The sequence below is a fragment of the Oncorhynchus tshawytscha genome, linkage group LG14, assembly GCF_018296145.1.
Source record: "Oncorhynchus tshawytscha isolate Ot180627B linkage group LG14, Otsh_v2.0, whole genome shotgun sequence".
Taxonomy (NCBI): domain Eukaryota; kingdom Metazoa; phylum Chordata; class Actinopteri; order Salmoniformes; family Salmonidae; genus Oncorhynchus; species Oncorhynchus tshawytscha.
The window spans coordinates 56,010,854-56,025,369 of record NC_056442.1 but is presented as its reverse complement, the minus strand read 5'-3'; the positions used below and the strand labels follow the sequence as shown (position 1 = coordinate 56,025,369).

Below are 14,516 nucleotides of genomic sequence, written 5' to 3'. Positions count from 1 at the left end.
AGGAGAGGCGGGAGATGAGAGGAGAGGGGGGGGAGGAGGAGGAGAGGAGGGAGATGAGAGAGAGAGAGAGAGAGGGGGGGAGGTAGGAGGAGAGGAGGGAGATGAGAGAGAGAGAGAGAGGGGGAGGTAGGAGGAGAGGAGGGAGATGAGAGAGAGAGAGGGGGAGGTAGGAGGAGAGGCGGGAGATGAGAGGAGAGAGGGGGAGGTAGGAGGAGAGGAGGGAGAGGGAGAGAGAGAGAGAGGGGGAGGTAGGAGGAGAGGAGGGAGATGAGAGAGAGAGAGAGAGAGAGGGGGGAGGTAGGAGGAGAGGAGGGAGATGGGAGAGAGAGAGGGGAAGGTAGGAGGAGAGGCGGGAGATGAGAGGAGAAAGAGAGAGAGGGGGAGGTAGGAGGAGAGGAGGGAGATGAGAGGAGAAAGAGAGAGAGGGGGAGGTAGGAGGAGAGGAGGGAGATGAGAGAGGGGGAGGTAGGAAGAGAGGAGGGAGATGAGAGCGAGAGAGAGGGAGAGGTAGAAGGAGAGGAGGGAGATGAAAGGAGAGGAGAGAGAGAGGGGGGAGGTAGGAAGAGAAGATCACAAAATGAAAATCAGAAGACAGATTCATGTTGAGTGAAATCCCTCTGATCTCTTTGTCTGTTTCTCCTTCTCTTTCTACTCCTCCTTTCCTCTCTCTCCTCCTCCTCTCTACACCACCCCTCTCTACCCCTCCTCTCTCTAGTCCTCCTCTCCTCCTCCTCTCTACACCACCCCTCTCTACCCCTCCTCTCTCTACTCCTCCTCTCCTCTTTCTACTCCTCCGCTCCTCTCTCTCTACTCCTCTCCCCTCCTCTCTCTACCCCTCCTCCTCTCCCCTCCTCTCTCCACTCCTCCTCCTCTTCCCTCCTCTCCCCTCCTCTCTCTACTCATCTCTCTACCCCTCCTCTTTCTACCCCTCCTCCTCTCCTCATACCTCTCTTTCTCTCTCTCAGCCAAGTACATACAGCTGTTGGAGGAAGCATCTACCCTACCCTCTTTCAAGAGGGCCCGAGAGGGCCCGAGATAAAACCACATCTAGAGGAATGTCAGAGGATGTGGAGGAAAGGAGGAGGAGAGGAGGGAGATGAGAGGATGAGAGAGAGAGAGAGAGAGAGAGAGGGGGGGAGGTAGGAGGAGAGGAGGGAGATGAGAGGAGAGAGGGGGAGGTAGGAAGAGAGGAGGGAGATGAGAGGAGAGAGAGAAAGAGGGGAGGTAGGAGGAGAGGAGGGAGATGAGAGGAGGAGAGAGAGAGAGAGGGGGGTCGGAGGAGAGGAGGGAGATGGTAGGAGGAGAGGAGGGAGATGAGAGGAGGAGAGAGAGAGAGAGAGAGGGGGGAGGTCGGAGGAGAGGAGGGAGATGAGAGGAGAGAGGGGGAGGTAGGAGGAGAGGAGGGAGATGAGAGGAGAGAGAGAGAGGGGAGGTAGGAGGAGAGGAGGGAGATGAGAGGAGGAGAGAGAGAAAGGGGGAGGTAGGAGGAGAGGAGGCAGATAAGACGATCAGACAGATTCATGTTAAGTGAAATCCCTCTTATTCCTCTCTGAAGGGAGGTAATCTCTAGATCATGTAGTGAAGGATGTGTGGCAGGATAGGTGAAATGATAAGCACTGTGTTAATGTCTACAGTCTCCCCACCAGAGATTAGAGCAGCCAGGACAGAAATACTCTTATTGAAGTATCAGCCACAGCAGGCAAGGTTACGCCTGACTCAGAGGTTTTTTTCAATTCAACAAAAAAGTAATCCTGACTCAATGTTCAGCATTAAACCAGTTTAATAGAAGACATTGCAGTGTCAACATTGACTTCAATACAAAACCTAGGAAGTTCATGGTTCTCAACCCCTTCCATAGATTTACACAGTAATCATGATGACTTCTGTTGGATCCTGTGTTTTACATTATAGCCATTACCATATATATAATTGAATATTATCTGCTGTTGGCTTGTGTGGATGTATGTATGTGTTAATTGTGTACATTGTTAACAGTATCAGGGTCATGGGACTTTCTCATGATGGAAAAATACAGAGTAGCATGAAGACAGGAACTGTTTAATGAGTTGGGAGGGGGGCACATTCAGAGCAGGGTGTTGCGAGAACAAGCGGTCTTTTGTTAGATAACAGGAGCCAGGTACGAGATAACGGTATGGAGCATGAGAGCCTGGATGTTCTTCACAAGCAACATTTACATCTATCAACAGAAGCGCCAAGAGGCGGGGACCCGCCTGAGCGCCTGCAATAGGCTGAGCAAGTTTAAACCACGCCCAGTCTCTACTGTGATAGGCCAACAGACGGGTTGGAACTGTCTATCACAGTATAAAGAATACTGTTTACATACATCTTGTCAGTTCCCTGTTCTGCCCTGCGTGGTATTACAGTGAGCCCGTTATACGAAAGTTGCATTTGCCATTTATTACTTAGCTAATAAAAAATACATAGTATAAAATCGGTGACTCATTGTTATATTTATCCTGATACCAGATTTGAATTTACGCAGCCCTAACACTTCCAACCTTCAAAAATTATGGAGAGGCAGCAGAGACAGAGAGAGAAAGCTAGCTATAACTAATGCAGCTAGCTAGTTTAGCCTACTCAAACATCCGGCTCAAACAGAGGCTAAGGCTATCCAACAGAGAGAGATGATATGTTAGCTAGCTTGCTAAGGCTAACCAACAGAGAGGGATGATATGTTAGCTAGCTGGCTAAGGCTATCCAACAGAGAGGGATGATATGTTAGCTAGCTGGCTAAGGCTATCCAACAGAGAGGAATGATATGTTAGCTAGCTGGCTAAAGCTATCCAACTGCTTGCTGTACACTGTCCTGTGTGATTGTAGTGGGTTTACTAACACGTTAGGCACTAGAACTATGTTGACTATGACGTTAGCTAATAGTGTGACAACGATGTAGGCTGTGTGTAACGGTTAGCGGTTATGGTATGACGATTTGTTTTGGAAAGGTTTTGTCGCCTGGTGACAGACAACTGTTGTGTTGTGCACTGAAGTCCACAGAGGAGGAGAGCGCGTAGTCGCGAGAAGTAATTCTACAACGAGCAAAATGATCATGCTGTTCGTATGTGGCTGCTATGAAAGCGAACTGTGTTTGTGTGCAAGTGATCAGGGGGTGTCTTCATCCCACCGATTCTGTTGGAAAAACAGTTCTTCAATGGAAAGCAAACGGAACAAAACGGGGATAAACCTACCTGAATATGTCCAATTGAAAGTCCCGTTTACAACTGTTTGGAACTAATGATGAGATCAGATAGAGGAAAGGGCGCTATTGAATGTGTCACTTGTCTGTCACACTGATCGTAAACTGTCATTCATAGGCTAGGTGGTAGCAACCTCACGATGGGTAGAGGGAATATTCTAGCATCATGACAGTAGCCTAAACCTATCGACGTTACATTGAACTGGGTGAATGGAATACGAATAACAGTCATCCAATGTGCTGTAATAGAAACAAGGGCCGTGTTCATTAAACAACATCAGTCCTCCCTCGTGTTAAACAGCACTGACCACCACTGTTGTGTGCAGTGGTTGGGAGGCAGTCTGATATCAGTGCAGCTATTTTTTATTTTTTTTTAAACATCCGGGTGGTCCAGCTTTTCACACATTCAGCAAAAATAAAAACAGAACGCGAACATGACGAGGAGCATTTCTCAAGATCATGTCCTTCCGTTAAGAAGAGGATACGTGCCTTTCTAAAAAGATACTGGATAGACTGTACACACACACACACACACACACACACACACACACACACACACAACACACACACACACACACACACACACACACACACACACACACACACACACACACACACACAGCACACACACACACACACACACACACACACACACACACACACAGTCAGCATGAAACTCAAGCCAGAGAAGATTGTAGAGGAAGTGGAAGCAGTGGGTTTGAGGTCTGGAGCCCAGTGGATACTGATACTATACTGAACACGGAGGGTCCCTAGATACTACACTACTGAACACGGAGGGTCCCTAGATACTACACTACTGAACACGGAGGGTCCCTAGATACTACACTACTGAACACGGAGGGTCCCTAGATACTACACTACTGAACACGGAGGGTCCCTAGATACTACACTACTGAACACGGAGGGTCCCTAGATACTACACTACTGAACATGGAGGGTCCCTAGATACTACACTACTGAACACGGAGGGTCCCTAGATACTACAATACTGAACACGGAGGGTCCCTAGATACTACAATACTGAACACGGAGGGTCCCTAGATACTACACTACTGAACACGGAGGGTCCCTAGATACTACACTACTGAACACGGAGGGTCCCTAGATACTACAATACTGAACACGGAGGGTCCCTAGATACTACAATACTGAACACGGAGGGTCCCTAGATACTACACTACTGAACACGGAGGGTCCCTAGATACTACAATACAATGTGTACATAGTACCAATCAAAAGTTTGAACACATCTACTCATTAAAGGGTTTTTCTTTATTTTTACTATTTTCTACATTGTAGAATAATAGTGAAGACATCACAACTACGAAATAGCACATATGGAATCATGTAGTAACCAAAAAGGCGTTAAACAAATCAACATATATTTTATTTTTGAGGTTCATCAAAGTAGCCACCCTTTGCCTTGATGCAGCTCTGCACACTCTTGGCATTCTCTCAACCAGCTTCATGAGGTAGACACCTGGAATGACTGTCAGTGATTTATTTAGAATTCAAGGCACACTTAACCAGCATGGCTACCACAGCATTGTGCAGCGATACACCATCCCATCTGGTTTGCGCTTAGTTATGAGATGAGGCGAGAGAAAGAGAAAGGTTGTGAGATGAGAGAGAGAAAGAGAGAGGGGTGGTGAGATGAGACAGAAAGAGAGAGGGGTTGTGAGATGAGAGAGACAGAGAGAGGGGTTGTGAGATGAGAGACAAAAAGAGAGAGGGGTTGTGAGATGAAACAAATCAAATATATTTTATTTTTGGGGTTGTGAGACCCTTTGCCTTGATGAGCTCTGAGAGCAAACCAGAGAGGGTTTGTGAGATGACTGAGAGATTTATTTAGAGATTCAAGGTTGTGAGATGAGAGAGGGGTTGTGAGATGTGAGAGAGAAATCCCATCTGGTTTGCGTTGTGAGATGAGAGAGAGAGAAAAGAGAGGGGTTGTGAGATGAGAGAGAGAAAGAGAGAGGGGTTGTGAGATGAGACAGAAAAGAGAGGGGTTGTGAGATGAGAGAGAAAGAGAGAGGGGTTGTGAGATGACAGAGAAAGAGAGAGAGGGGTTGTGAGATGAGAGAGAAAAAGAGAGAGGGGTTGTGAGATGAAAGAGAGGCGTTGTGAGATGAAAGAGAGAGGGGTTGTGAGATGAGAGAGAAAGAGAGAGGGGTTGTGAACCTATGGAAAGAGAGAGGGGTTGTGAGATGAGAGAGAAAGAGAGAGGGGTTGTGAGATGAAAGAGAGGCGTTGTAAGATGAAAGAGAGAGGGGTTGTGAGATGAGAGAAAGAGAGAGGGGTTGTGAACCTATGGAAAGAGAAGAGAAGAGAGAAGAAGGGGTCATGTTTTTGCTCCATGGCCCAGCTGCTAAAACAATGTGTGTGTGTGTGTGTAGATGAGTAAGTACATATGTAGGTGGAGAGGCCACTGGGGACACAGAGGGGAAAACAGGCCCACTCCAGGACCTTGGGGCTAGGGACCCTTAATCCACCTTGAACAGCAGCTACTGACACACACACACACACACACACACACACACACACACACACACACACACACACACACACACACACACACACACACACACACACACACACACACACACTCTATGCAAACACACATACCCACACACAATACACTTTTCCACAGACTAGACCCTCGAGCCTTCCCCGAAGACCCTACACAATGGACACAATGGAAGAGACTATAGGAACCCTACTGTACCATTCACTGCACCATTCAGTCACCATTTACAGCACCTTAAAGGGATCATTCAGTCACCATCCTCTCTCTCTACCCTGTGGTGTCTGTGTGTTCATAAGGTGGTTTTAGTATGGTAACAGTAACTGACCCCAGGAGATATGGACAGGAAAGTCAGGTGGTTTAAGTTCAGAAGGCGTAGATGTGTGTGTGTGTGTGTGTGGTGGTGCAGAGAGAAGCAGAAGGTGGTTTTAGATGGCGCAGTAACTGAGGCCCAGGAGATATGGACAGAGAAGAGACGAGGAGCAGGAGGCGCAGAGGAGCAGGAGCAGGAGCAGAGAGGAGCAGGAGGCGCAGAGAGGAGAGAGGCGCAGAGAGGAGCAGGAGGCGCAGAGAGGAGCAGAGAGGCAGGAGCAGAGAGGAGCAGAGAGCAGGAGGCGCAGAGAGGAGCAGAGAGGCGCAGAGAGGAGCAGGAGGCGCAGAGAGGAGCAGAGAGGAGCAGGAGCGCAGAGAGGAGCAGAGAGGCGCAGAGAGGAGCAGAGAGGGAGCAGAGAGGCGCAGAGAGGAGCAGGAGCGCAGAGAGGAGCAGAGAGGGCAGCAGGAGGCGCAGAGAGGCGCAGGAGGAGCAGAGAGGCGCAGAGAGAGAGGAGCAGGAGGCGCAGAGAGGAGCAGAGAGGCGCAGGAGGCGCAGGAGGCGCAGGAGTCGCAGAGAGGAGCAGAGAGGCGCAGAGAGGAGCAGAGAGGAGCAGAGAGGCGCAGAGAGGAGCAGAGAGGAGCAGGAGTCGCAGAGAGGAGCAGGAGTCGCAGAGAGGAGCAGAGAGGAGCAGAGAGGCGCAGGAGGCGCAGAGAGGAGCAGGAGTCGCAGAGAGGAGCAGAGAGGAGCAGGAGGCGCAGAGAGGAGCAGGAGTCGCAGAGAGGAGCAGAGAGGAGCAGGAGGCGCAGAGAGGAGCAGGAGTCGCAGAGAGGAGCAGAGAGGCGCAGGAGGCGCAGAGAGGAGCAGAGAGGAGCAGGAGGCGCAGAGAGGAGCAGGAGTCGCAGAGAGGAGCAGGAGGCGCAGAGAGGAGCAGGAGTCGCAGAGAGGCGCAGGAGGCGCAGAGAGGAGCAGGAGTCGCAGACAGGCAACTCCAACCTGTTAAACACATTGACCAGGAGACGTGTGAGCAGTGATATGATCCAGTCCTCTAAGGAGATGTTCTGTTCAGTACATCATGTTGATTAATACAACAGCACTATTTTAGCTGCACACACACACACACGCACACACACACACACACACGCACGCACGCACGCACACACACACACACACGCACACGCACACACACACACACACACGCACGCACACCACACACACACACACACGCACACACACACGCACAAACACAGGAAATGACTGCAGCAGGAAATGACACAACCAGACACATAAGAAACATGACAGGCCACACAGACACATCACAGTTCACACACAGGCCTACAAGGGTAGAATGTAACCACACAGGCCTACACAGGGTAGAATGTCACCACACAGGCCACACACACAGGCCACACACCACACAGGCCACAAGGGTAGAATGCACAAACACAGGAAATGACTGCTGGGATGAGGCAGGAAATGACACACAGGCCCAGACACATAAGAAACATGACAGGCCTACAACACAGACACATCACAGTTCACACACAGGCCTACAAGGGTAGAATGTCACCACACAGGCCTACAAGGGTAGAATGTAACCACACAGGCCTACAAGGGTAGAATGTCACCACACAGGCCTACAAGGGTAGAATGTAACCACACAGGCCTACAAGGGTAGAATGTAACCACACAGGCCTACAAGGGTAGAATGTAACCACACAGGCCTACAAGGGTAGAATGTCACCACACAGGCCTACAAGGGTAGAATGTCACCACACAGGCCTACAAGGGTAGAATGTCACCACACAGGCCTACAAGGGTAGAATGTCACCACACAGGCCTACAAGGGTAGAATGTCACCACACAGGCCTACAAGGGTAGAATGTCACCACACAGGCCTACAAGGGTAGAATGTAACCACACAGGCCTACAAGGGTAGAATGTCACCACACAGGCCTACAAGGGTAGAATGTCACCACACAGGCCTACAAGGGTAGAATGTAACCACACAGGCCTACAAGGGTAGAATGTAACCACACAGGCCTACAAGGGTAGAATGTCACCACACAGGCCTACAGGCCCACAAGGGGTAGAATGTCACCACACAGGCCTACAAGGGTAGAATGTCACCACACAGGCCTACAAGGGTAGAATGTCACCACACAGGCCTACAAGGGTAGAATGTCACCACACAGGCCTACAAGGGTAGAATGTAACCACACAGGCCTACAAGGGTAGAATGTAACCACACATAAATAGATCCAGAAGTCATTGGTTTCCTCTGTGAATTAGGGTAAGTGTACGTTTTAGGGTAAGTGTACATTTTAAAACCACCAAAATCTAAGTTTAGACATTTCTAACATATACTGCCCCTAATTTCTGTAAGAAAAGTTTCTATAAAATTAAAGATACATTTTTTCATGTAAATTGTATGAATTTACTTTAATAAGACGGTAAAATATTTGATAAAATATGTGAAAAGTCTGTTCATTCAGAAAGTATCACTCATAACAGTGGGGTTTGTCCAATCGTATCCACAGAGACCAGTGTGGAAGTAGGCTTTTGTTCTTGTCAACCAGTACTTGTACACACATGATTCAACTAAACAACTAATCATAGATTTCAATCAAAACATATTTGTTGGTCATAAATAATAAATATTCCTCCGTGGATAAGAAGCCATTCATAAAGACCATAACATACGCCATTCAAATTCATTATCCCCAAAGCTGATTCACATTTGCTGTTCTGCTATTGTTGTTAATTAGTTCAACTCGTCTTCCTAAAGCCCGTCTGAAGACAGTTTCAACTCTCCCTCTCTACTGTCGTATTACAAAGATGCAGGTGTAAACCAAAAACAGAATCAGCTGGATGAATGAAGGACAACAATAGGACAATGGCCTCCATCCAAAAGTGCAGGAGTAGTCGTCTTCTTGTCCCTCAATCCTGATTTAATTGTTCTCTCGTTGCATCAATGACTACCTGTCCACAACTTGGAGAGAGTACAGAGGTTTATAATTGTTTCTTATCCTGGTAAAGGGTCAGAATTTGCATAACTGTAGTTTTGTGTTTGAATCAACTTAAATCTGAAATAAATTAAAAATGTTCATTGAATGTTAGAGATATCAACACACTATTCCCATGTCTTTCAATGCACACCGGGGCTTAACAGGAGCACACTGGGGCTTAACAGGAGCACACTGGGGCTTAACAGGAGCACAATGGGGCTTAATTGAAACAACAGTGATTTACTGTCTACTCATAAAATATTTGGAAACCAATGGTTTGAGATATAAATATATACTATAGACTACAATATTATGCAAGTTAATATTGATCATATTAAACAATATTACTTGATTATAATTTACATCCTGTGTAGAGGGAGTGTTTTTTTGTGCTATCAACCCTTTAAACCCACATGAGATAAATGCCACATTTACAAAAATGCAATCTATGTATAACAATGCAAGGTTCATTAAACAATAAAATAAGACTAAATGCATTTTAAAATGAAAGCTGAGAATGCCTGAAATCTATCATTTTGTTGTAGTTCACCAAGTTATGTGGCTACTGTGTGACTGTGACATGCAGCCATGACCGCTAAGCATGAAAACCCCATCTTTTGAATTGGCAAAGAAATAGTCCTTAAAGCCCATATGCTATCATGTGTATACAGTATCAGTCAAAAGTTTGGACACACCTACTCATTTCAGGGTTTTTCTTTATAAAAAAAATAAAAACTATTTTCTACATTGTAGAATAATAGTGAAGACATCAAAACTATGAAATAAAACATATGGAATCATGTAGTAACCAAAAAGTGTTAAACAAATTAAAATATATTTTATATTTGAGATTCTTCAAAGTAGCCATCTTTTGGCTTGATGACAGCTTTGCACACTCTTGGCATTCTCTCAACCAGCTTCATGAGGTAGTCACCTGGAATGCATTTCAATTAACAGGTGTGCCTTGTTAAAAGTTAATTTGTGGAACTTATTTCCTTCTTAATGCGTTTGAGCCAATCAGTTGTGTTGTGACAAGGTAGGGGTGGTATACAGAATATGGTCTATTTGGTAAAAGACCAAGTCCATATTATGGCAAGGACAGCTCAAATAAGCAAAGAGAAACAACAGTCCATCATTACTTTAAGGCATGAAGGTCAGTCAATGAGGATAATTTAAAGAACTTCAAGTGCAGTCGCAAAAACCATCAAGCGCTATAATGAAACTGTCTCTCCTGAGGACCGCCACAGGAAAGGAAGACCCAGAGTTACCTCTGCTGCAGAGGATAAGTTCATTACAGTTACCTGCCCCTCAGAAATTGCGGAGTTCAAGTAACAGACACATCTCAACATCAACTGTTCAGAGGAGACTGCGTGAATCAAGCCTTCATGGTCGAATTGCTTCAAAGAAACCACTACTAAAGGACACCAATAATAAGAAGAGACTTGCTTGGACCAAGAAATACGAGCAATGAATGGACTTCAGATTGGTGGAAATCTGTCCTTTGGTCTGATGAATGCAAATTTGAAATTTTTGTTTCCAACTGCCGAGTCTTTGTGAGACGCAGAGTAGGCGAACGAATGATCTCCGCATTTGTGGTTCCTACCGTGAAGCATGGAGGAGGAGGTGTGATGGTGTGGGGGTGCTTTGCTGGTGACACTGTCTGTGATTTATTTAGAATTCAAGGCACACTTAACCAGCATGGCAACCACAACATTCTGAAAGACTGTTGGAAAAGCATTCCAGGTGAAGCTGGTTGAGAGAATTCCAAGAGTGTGCAAAGCTGTCATCAAAGCAAAGGGGGCTACTTTGAAGAATATAAAATATAAAATATATGTTGATTTGTTTAACACTTTTTTGGTTACCACATGATTCCATGTGTATTATTTCATAGTTTTGATGTCTTCACTATAATTCTACAATGTAGAAAATAGTTTAAATAATAAGAATAAGAAGAAAAACCCTTGAATGAATAGGTGTCCAAACTTTTGACTGGTACTGTACATCATTACATTCATATCTTAAATTTACACATGTGATCATACTTTAACTGAGAAGGTACAACAAAAATACCGGAAAATGTATTTATCTGATGGTTTCCTCAACACCAAGAGTTTTTGTTCAGCTTTGAAATTGGCCACTTGTGGGAACTTAACACAAAACTGAATAACTGTCAATAACTTCAAACATCTGATTGGCTTAGAATACAAACTGTTATGGATATAACAACCAGATGAATTGGTTGAAACATTAAACAGCTGAACATTTTTCTAGTTTTCTTTTTATTTGAATCCACAGATGGAAGTGGACTTAATGGGTAAACCTTCCCCTGTCTAAAATCAACAAGGTGTGTTCCTTCGGGATCTACAAGAGCAGATCGCCAGAGAGTGGAGGGTAGCCTAGTCTGACTACTGGGATGGACTGACTGACTGACTGGCTGACTGACTAACTGACTGATTGACTGGCTGACTGGCTGATTGACTGGCTGGCTGATGACAGAGAGAGAGGGAGCATCAGAAAGGATGACACAGAGAGAGGGAGCATCAGAAAGGATGACAGAGAGAGAGGGAGCATCAGAAAGGATGACAGAGAGAGAGGGAGCATCAGAAAGGATGACAGAGAGAGAGGGAGCATCAGAAAGGATGACAGAGAGAGAGGGAGCATCAGAAAGGATGACAGAGGGAGCAGCAGAAAGGATGCATCATCAAAAAGGATGACAGAGAGGGAGCATCAGAAAGGATGACAAAAGAGGATGACAGAGAGAGAGGGAGCATCAGAAAGGATGACAGAAAGAAGGATGACAGAGAGAGAGAGGGAGCATCAGAAAGGATGACAGAAAGAGAGGATGACAGAGAGAGGGAGCATCAGAAAGGATGACAGGAAGAGAGGAGAGAGGGAGCAGCAGAAAGGATGACAGAAAGAGAGGATGACAGAGAGGGGGAGCATCAGAAAGGATGACAGAAAAGAGGATGACAGAGCTGAGAGGGAGCAGCAGAAAGGATGACAGAAAAGAGGATGACAGAGAGAGAGGGAGCAGAAAGGATGACAGAAAAAGGATGACAGAAGGGAGCATCAGAAAGGATGACAGAAAGAGAGGATGACAGAGTGAGAGAGGGAGCAGCAGAAAGGATGACAGAAAGAAAGGATGACAGAAAGAGAGGATGACAGAGAGAGAGAGGGAGCATCAGAAAGGATGACAGAAAGAGAGGATGACAGAGAGAGAGAGGGAGCAGAAGAGAGGATGACAGCCCATAGAGCCAGCCAGTAGATAAGACCTACAGAGATAAGAAAGGAGTCAGGGGTCAGAGTTATACAACCTTCACCTGCTCTGGCCTCATCATCACAGACCACACACTATGACCTTTGACCTGACCTCTGATAACCCTGTCGGCCGCTTCCTGACTCTCAACCAATTGTCTGAGAGAGGAATGTTCTTTCTTGGTAGAAGTGGGATGTAGCCTAGCAACAAATCTAACCCCCCACCCCAACTTCACTGATACAGCCTCTCTTTTAACTCCTGATAGAGCCAGATCGGGCTGACATGATGACAGTAGTCAGGGCAGGCGTAATTTACTCTATGACCAAACACTGAGTCATGCTACAAGCATAATGTACTCTGAGTAAATACACAAAAACATGGAAATGATGCCTTTGAGGAGTGCAGTATGATAAAAATAGTCGGGAATAATTTGTTTTCGTCTGATTCTGAATGTGCCTAGTGTAAGACTACAGGCGCCTCCAGTGATGTAAAAACAAGCAACAACGACCCACTTATAACAACCCACACGCAACCGTGCATGTTAAACACACATCATTAGCATGTCCTCTGGGGTGAGAAAGGGCACGGAGACAAACAGAGCTAATGTAAATATTGAGCGAGCTGAGGGTGAGCCTTCGTGCAGCGTGCCTCCACATGGCCGTGATAAAGGATAGAGCGTGGGAGACGCGCATTCCGCGACTCCGTTTCGGCTTCCTGTCCCTCTCACCCGTCTAAATTAATTTCACAGATGACCAAAAAAAAAAAAAAAAAAACATCCTGAAATGCAAGATGTGGAAGTTTTTTTAATTTTCCGTCTTGAAACTATAAAGATGAAATGTGCACACATAGGCTATAATCAGAGAATACAATATGTGAACTGACAGGCTACTGGAGCATTTTTACAGACTGGTAACAAAATCATCACTTGTTAAACTTGGAATAGGTCTAGGTTAGCATACCTTGTTGCACTACACTGACATGTATGAAGTGGCATGATGGTTGTTTGATCTTCACGGGCTGTTTATCATAGTCTATCGAATAAAACAGGCCGCGATTGAAGCAAAACAAAAAATATATATAACAGTATGCCTATATAAACCATTACCCAATTATAAAGAACTGTAAAAGATATGACTATAGCCTATGCCTTTTAATTAATGGGAATAATCGATATGCTGTGGTAGCATGTGCACACCGTGGCGGTACTCATGAATGAGAAATAACCGGCTACTGAATGGCTGAGCGCCGACTCTACCCGTGAAAGAACCGATCCCGAAATCCGCGTCAATGAATGACCGTTATTAACAGAGACTCTATTCGCGGGGCCAGGACACAGACAGACCCTGGTGATTGTCAATGACTGCTGGAGACCAAAATGTTGTTATGGTCAGTGACCAGAGAGAGACATTTACCCCTCGACAGACCTACCCCTCGGTCCGCAAAAATGGATTAAGAGAAAAGTCCTTTACCGCGACCCACACTCCCGAGTAGGTAACGTCTTGAGGCTTCTCTGAGGAAGCGCATCAATCACTGAGGTGTACTCAGACCGGCATCAATCGAGTCTGTTATACCACAGGCTACCGGTGTGTTGAAATAATGGTTTTTACGTGGATGCGTTTCAGCACCAGGCGCGTTGGCGAGTCGACTGGACATACGGCTATCCTTCAGCACCTGGACCGAACACAGTGAGGGCTGAGCCGAGCTGCCTATCTCGTTGCTACCTGACCTCACTAAAAGCACGACGCAAACATTTTCATAGCCTAGGAAATAATATTATATGTGGAACGTAGCCTCGGTTACAGGTCGGCGGTTATAAAGGTAACTGGTAGGCTAGAATGTGCGCTAAATTGCTTCCAACGACATCCAAACAGTCGGAAGTCACAAAATGGAAAACATGAACGCGGCAGCGCTCACCTCGATGTCCGACTCACTGCATGGCGCTACGCTGATGTCTGGGAGCCAATCCTTGCTCTGTTGTTTGTTGATATTGCTGTTGTTGTTGTTGTTGTTCTCCAATCAGGTCCAATAATATGTATTAATTGTCTTCATATCATTATTCTCGAGGAGCGGTTAGACAGAGATAGGAGACTAGCGGCCGCGTCGTTACATTTTCTCCATATCCATTCTGAAGCACACTGCACTGTAGGATCCACGGTCTCTCATTCCGGGGCTGTCTACCCTTA

At 46.1% G+C, this 14,516-nt stretch overlaps 1 protein-coding gene across 2 annotated transcripts in view; it reads right to left on the bottom strand.

The window, feature by feature from the left end:
* LOC121839297 (SH2B adapter protein 2-like) overlaps nucleotides 1-14,516 on the bottom strand; it is a 57,679-nt gene extending 43,163 nt beyond the window's left edge. The window contains exon 1 of one of the 2 annotated variants that reach the window (XM_042297702.1): nucleotides 14,248-14,516. The gene's annotated coding sequence lies outside the window, so the exon portion shown is untranslated. The remainder of the gene's footprint in view (nucleotides 1-14,247) is intronic. The other variant, XM_042297703.1, reaches the window with a different exon arrangement.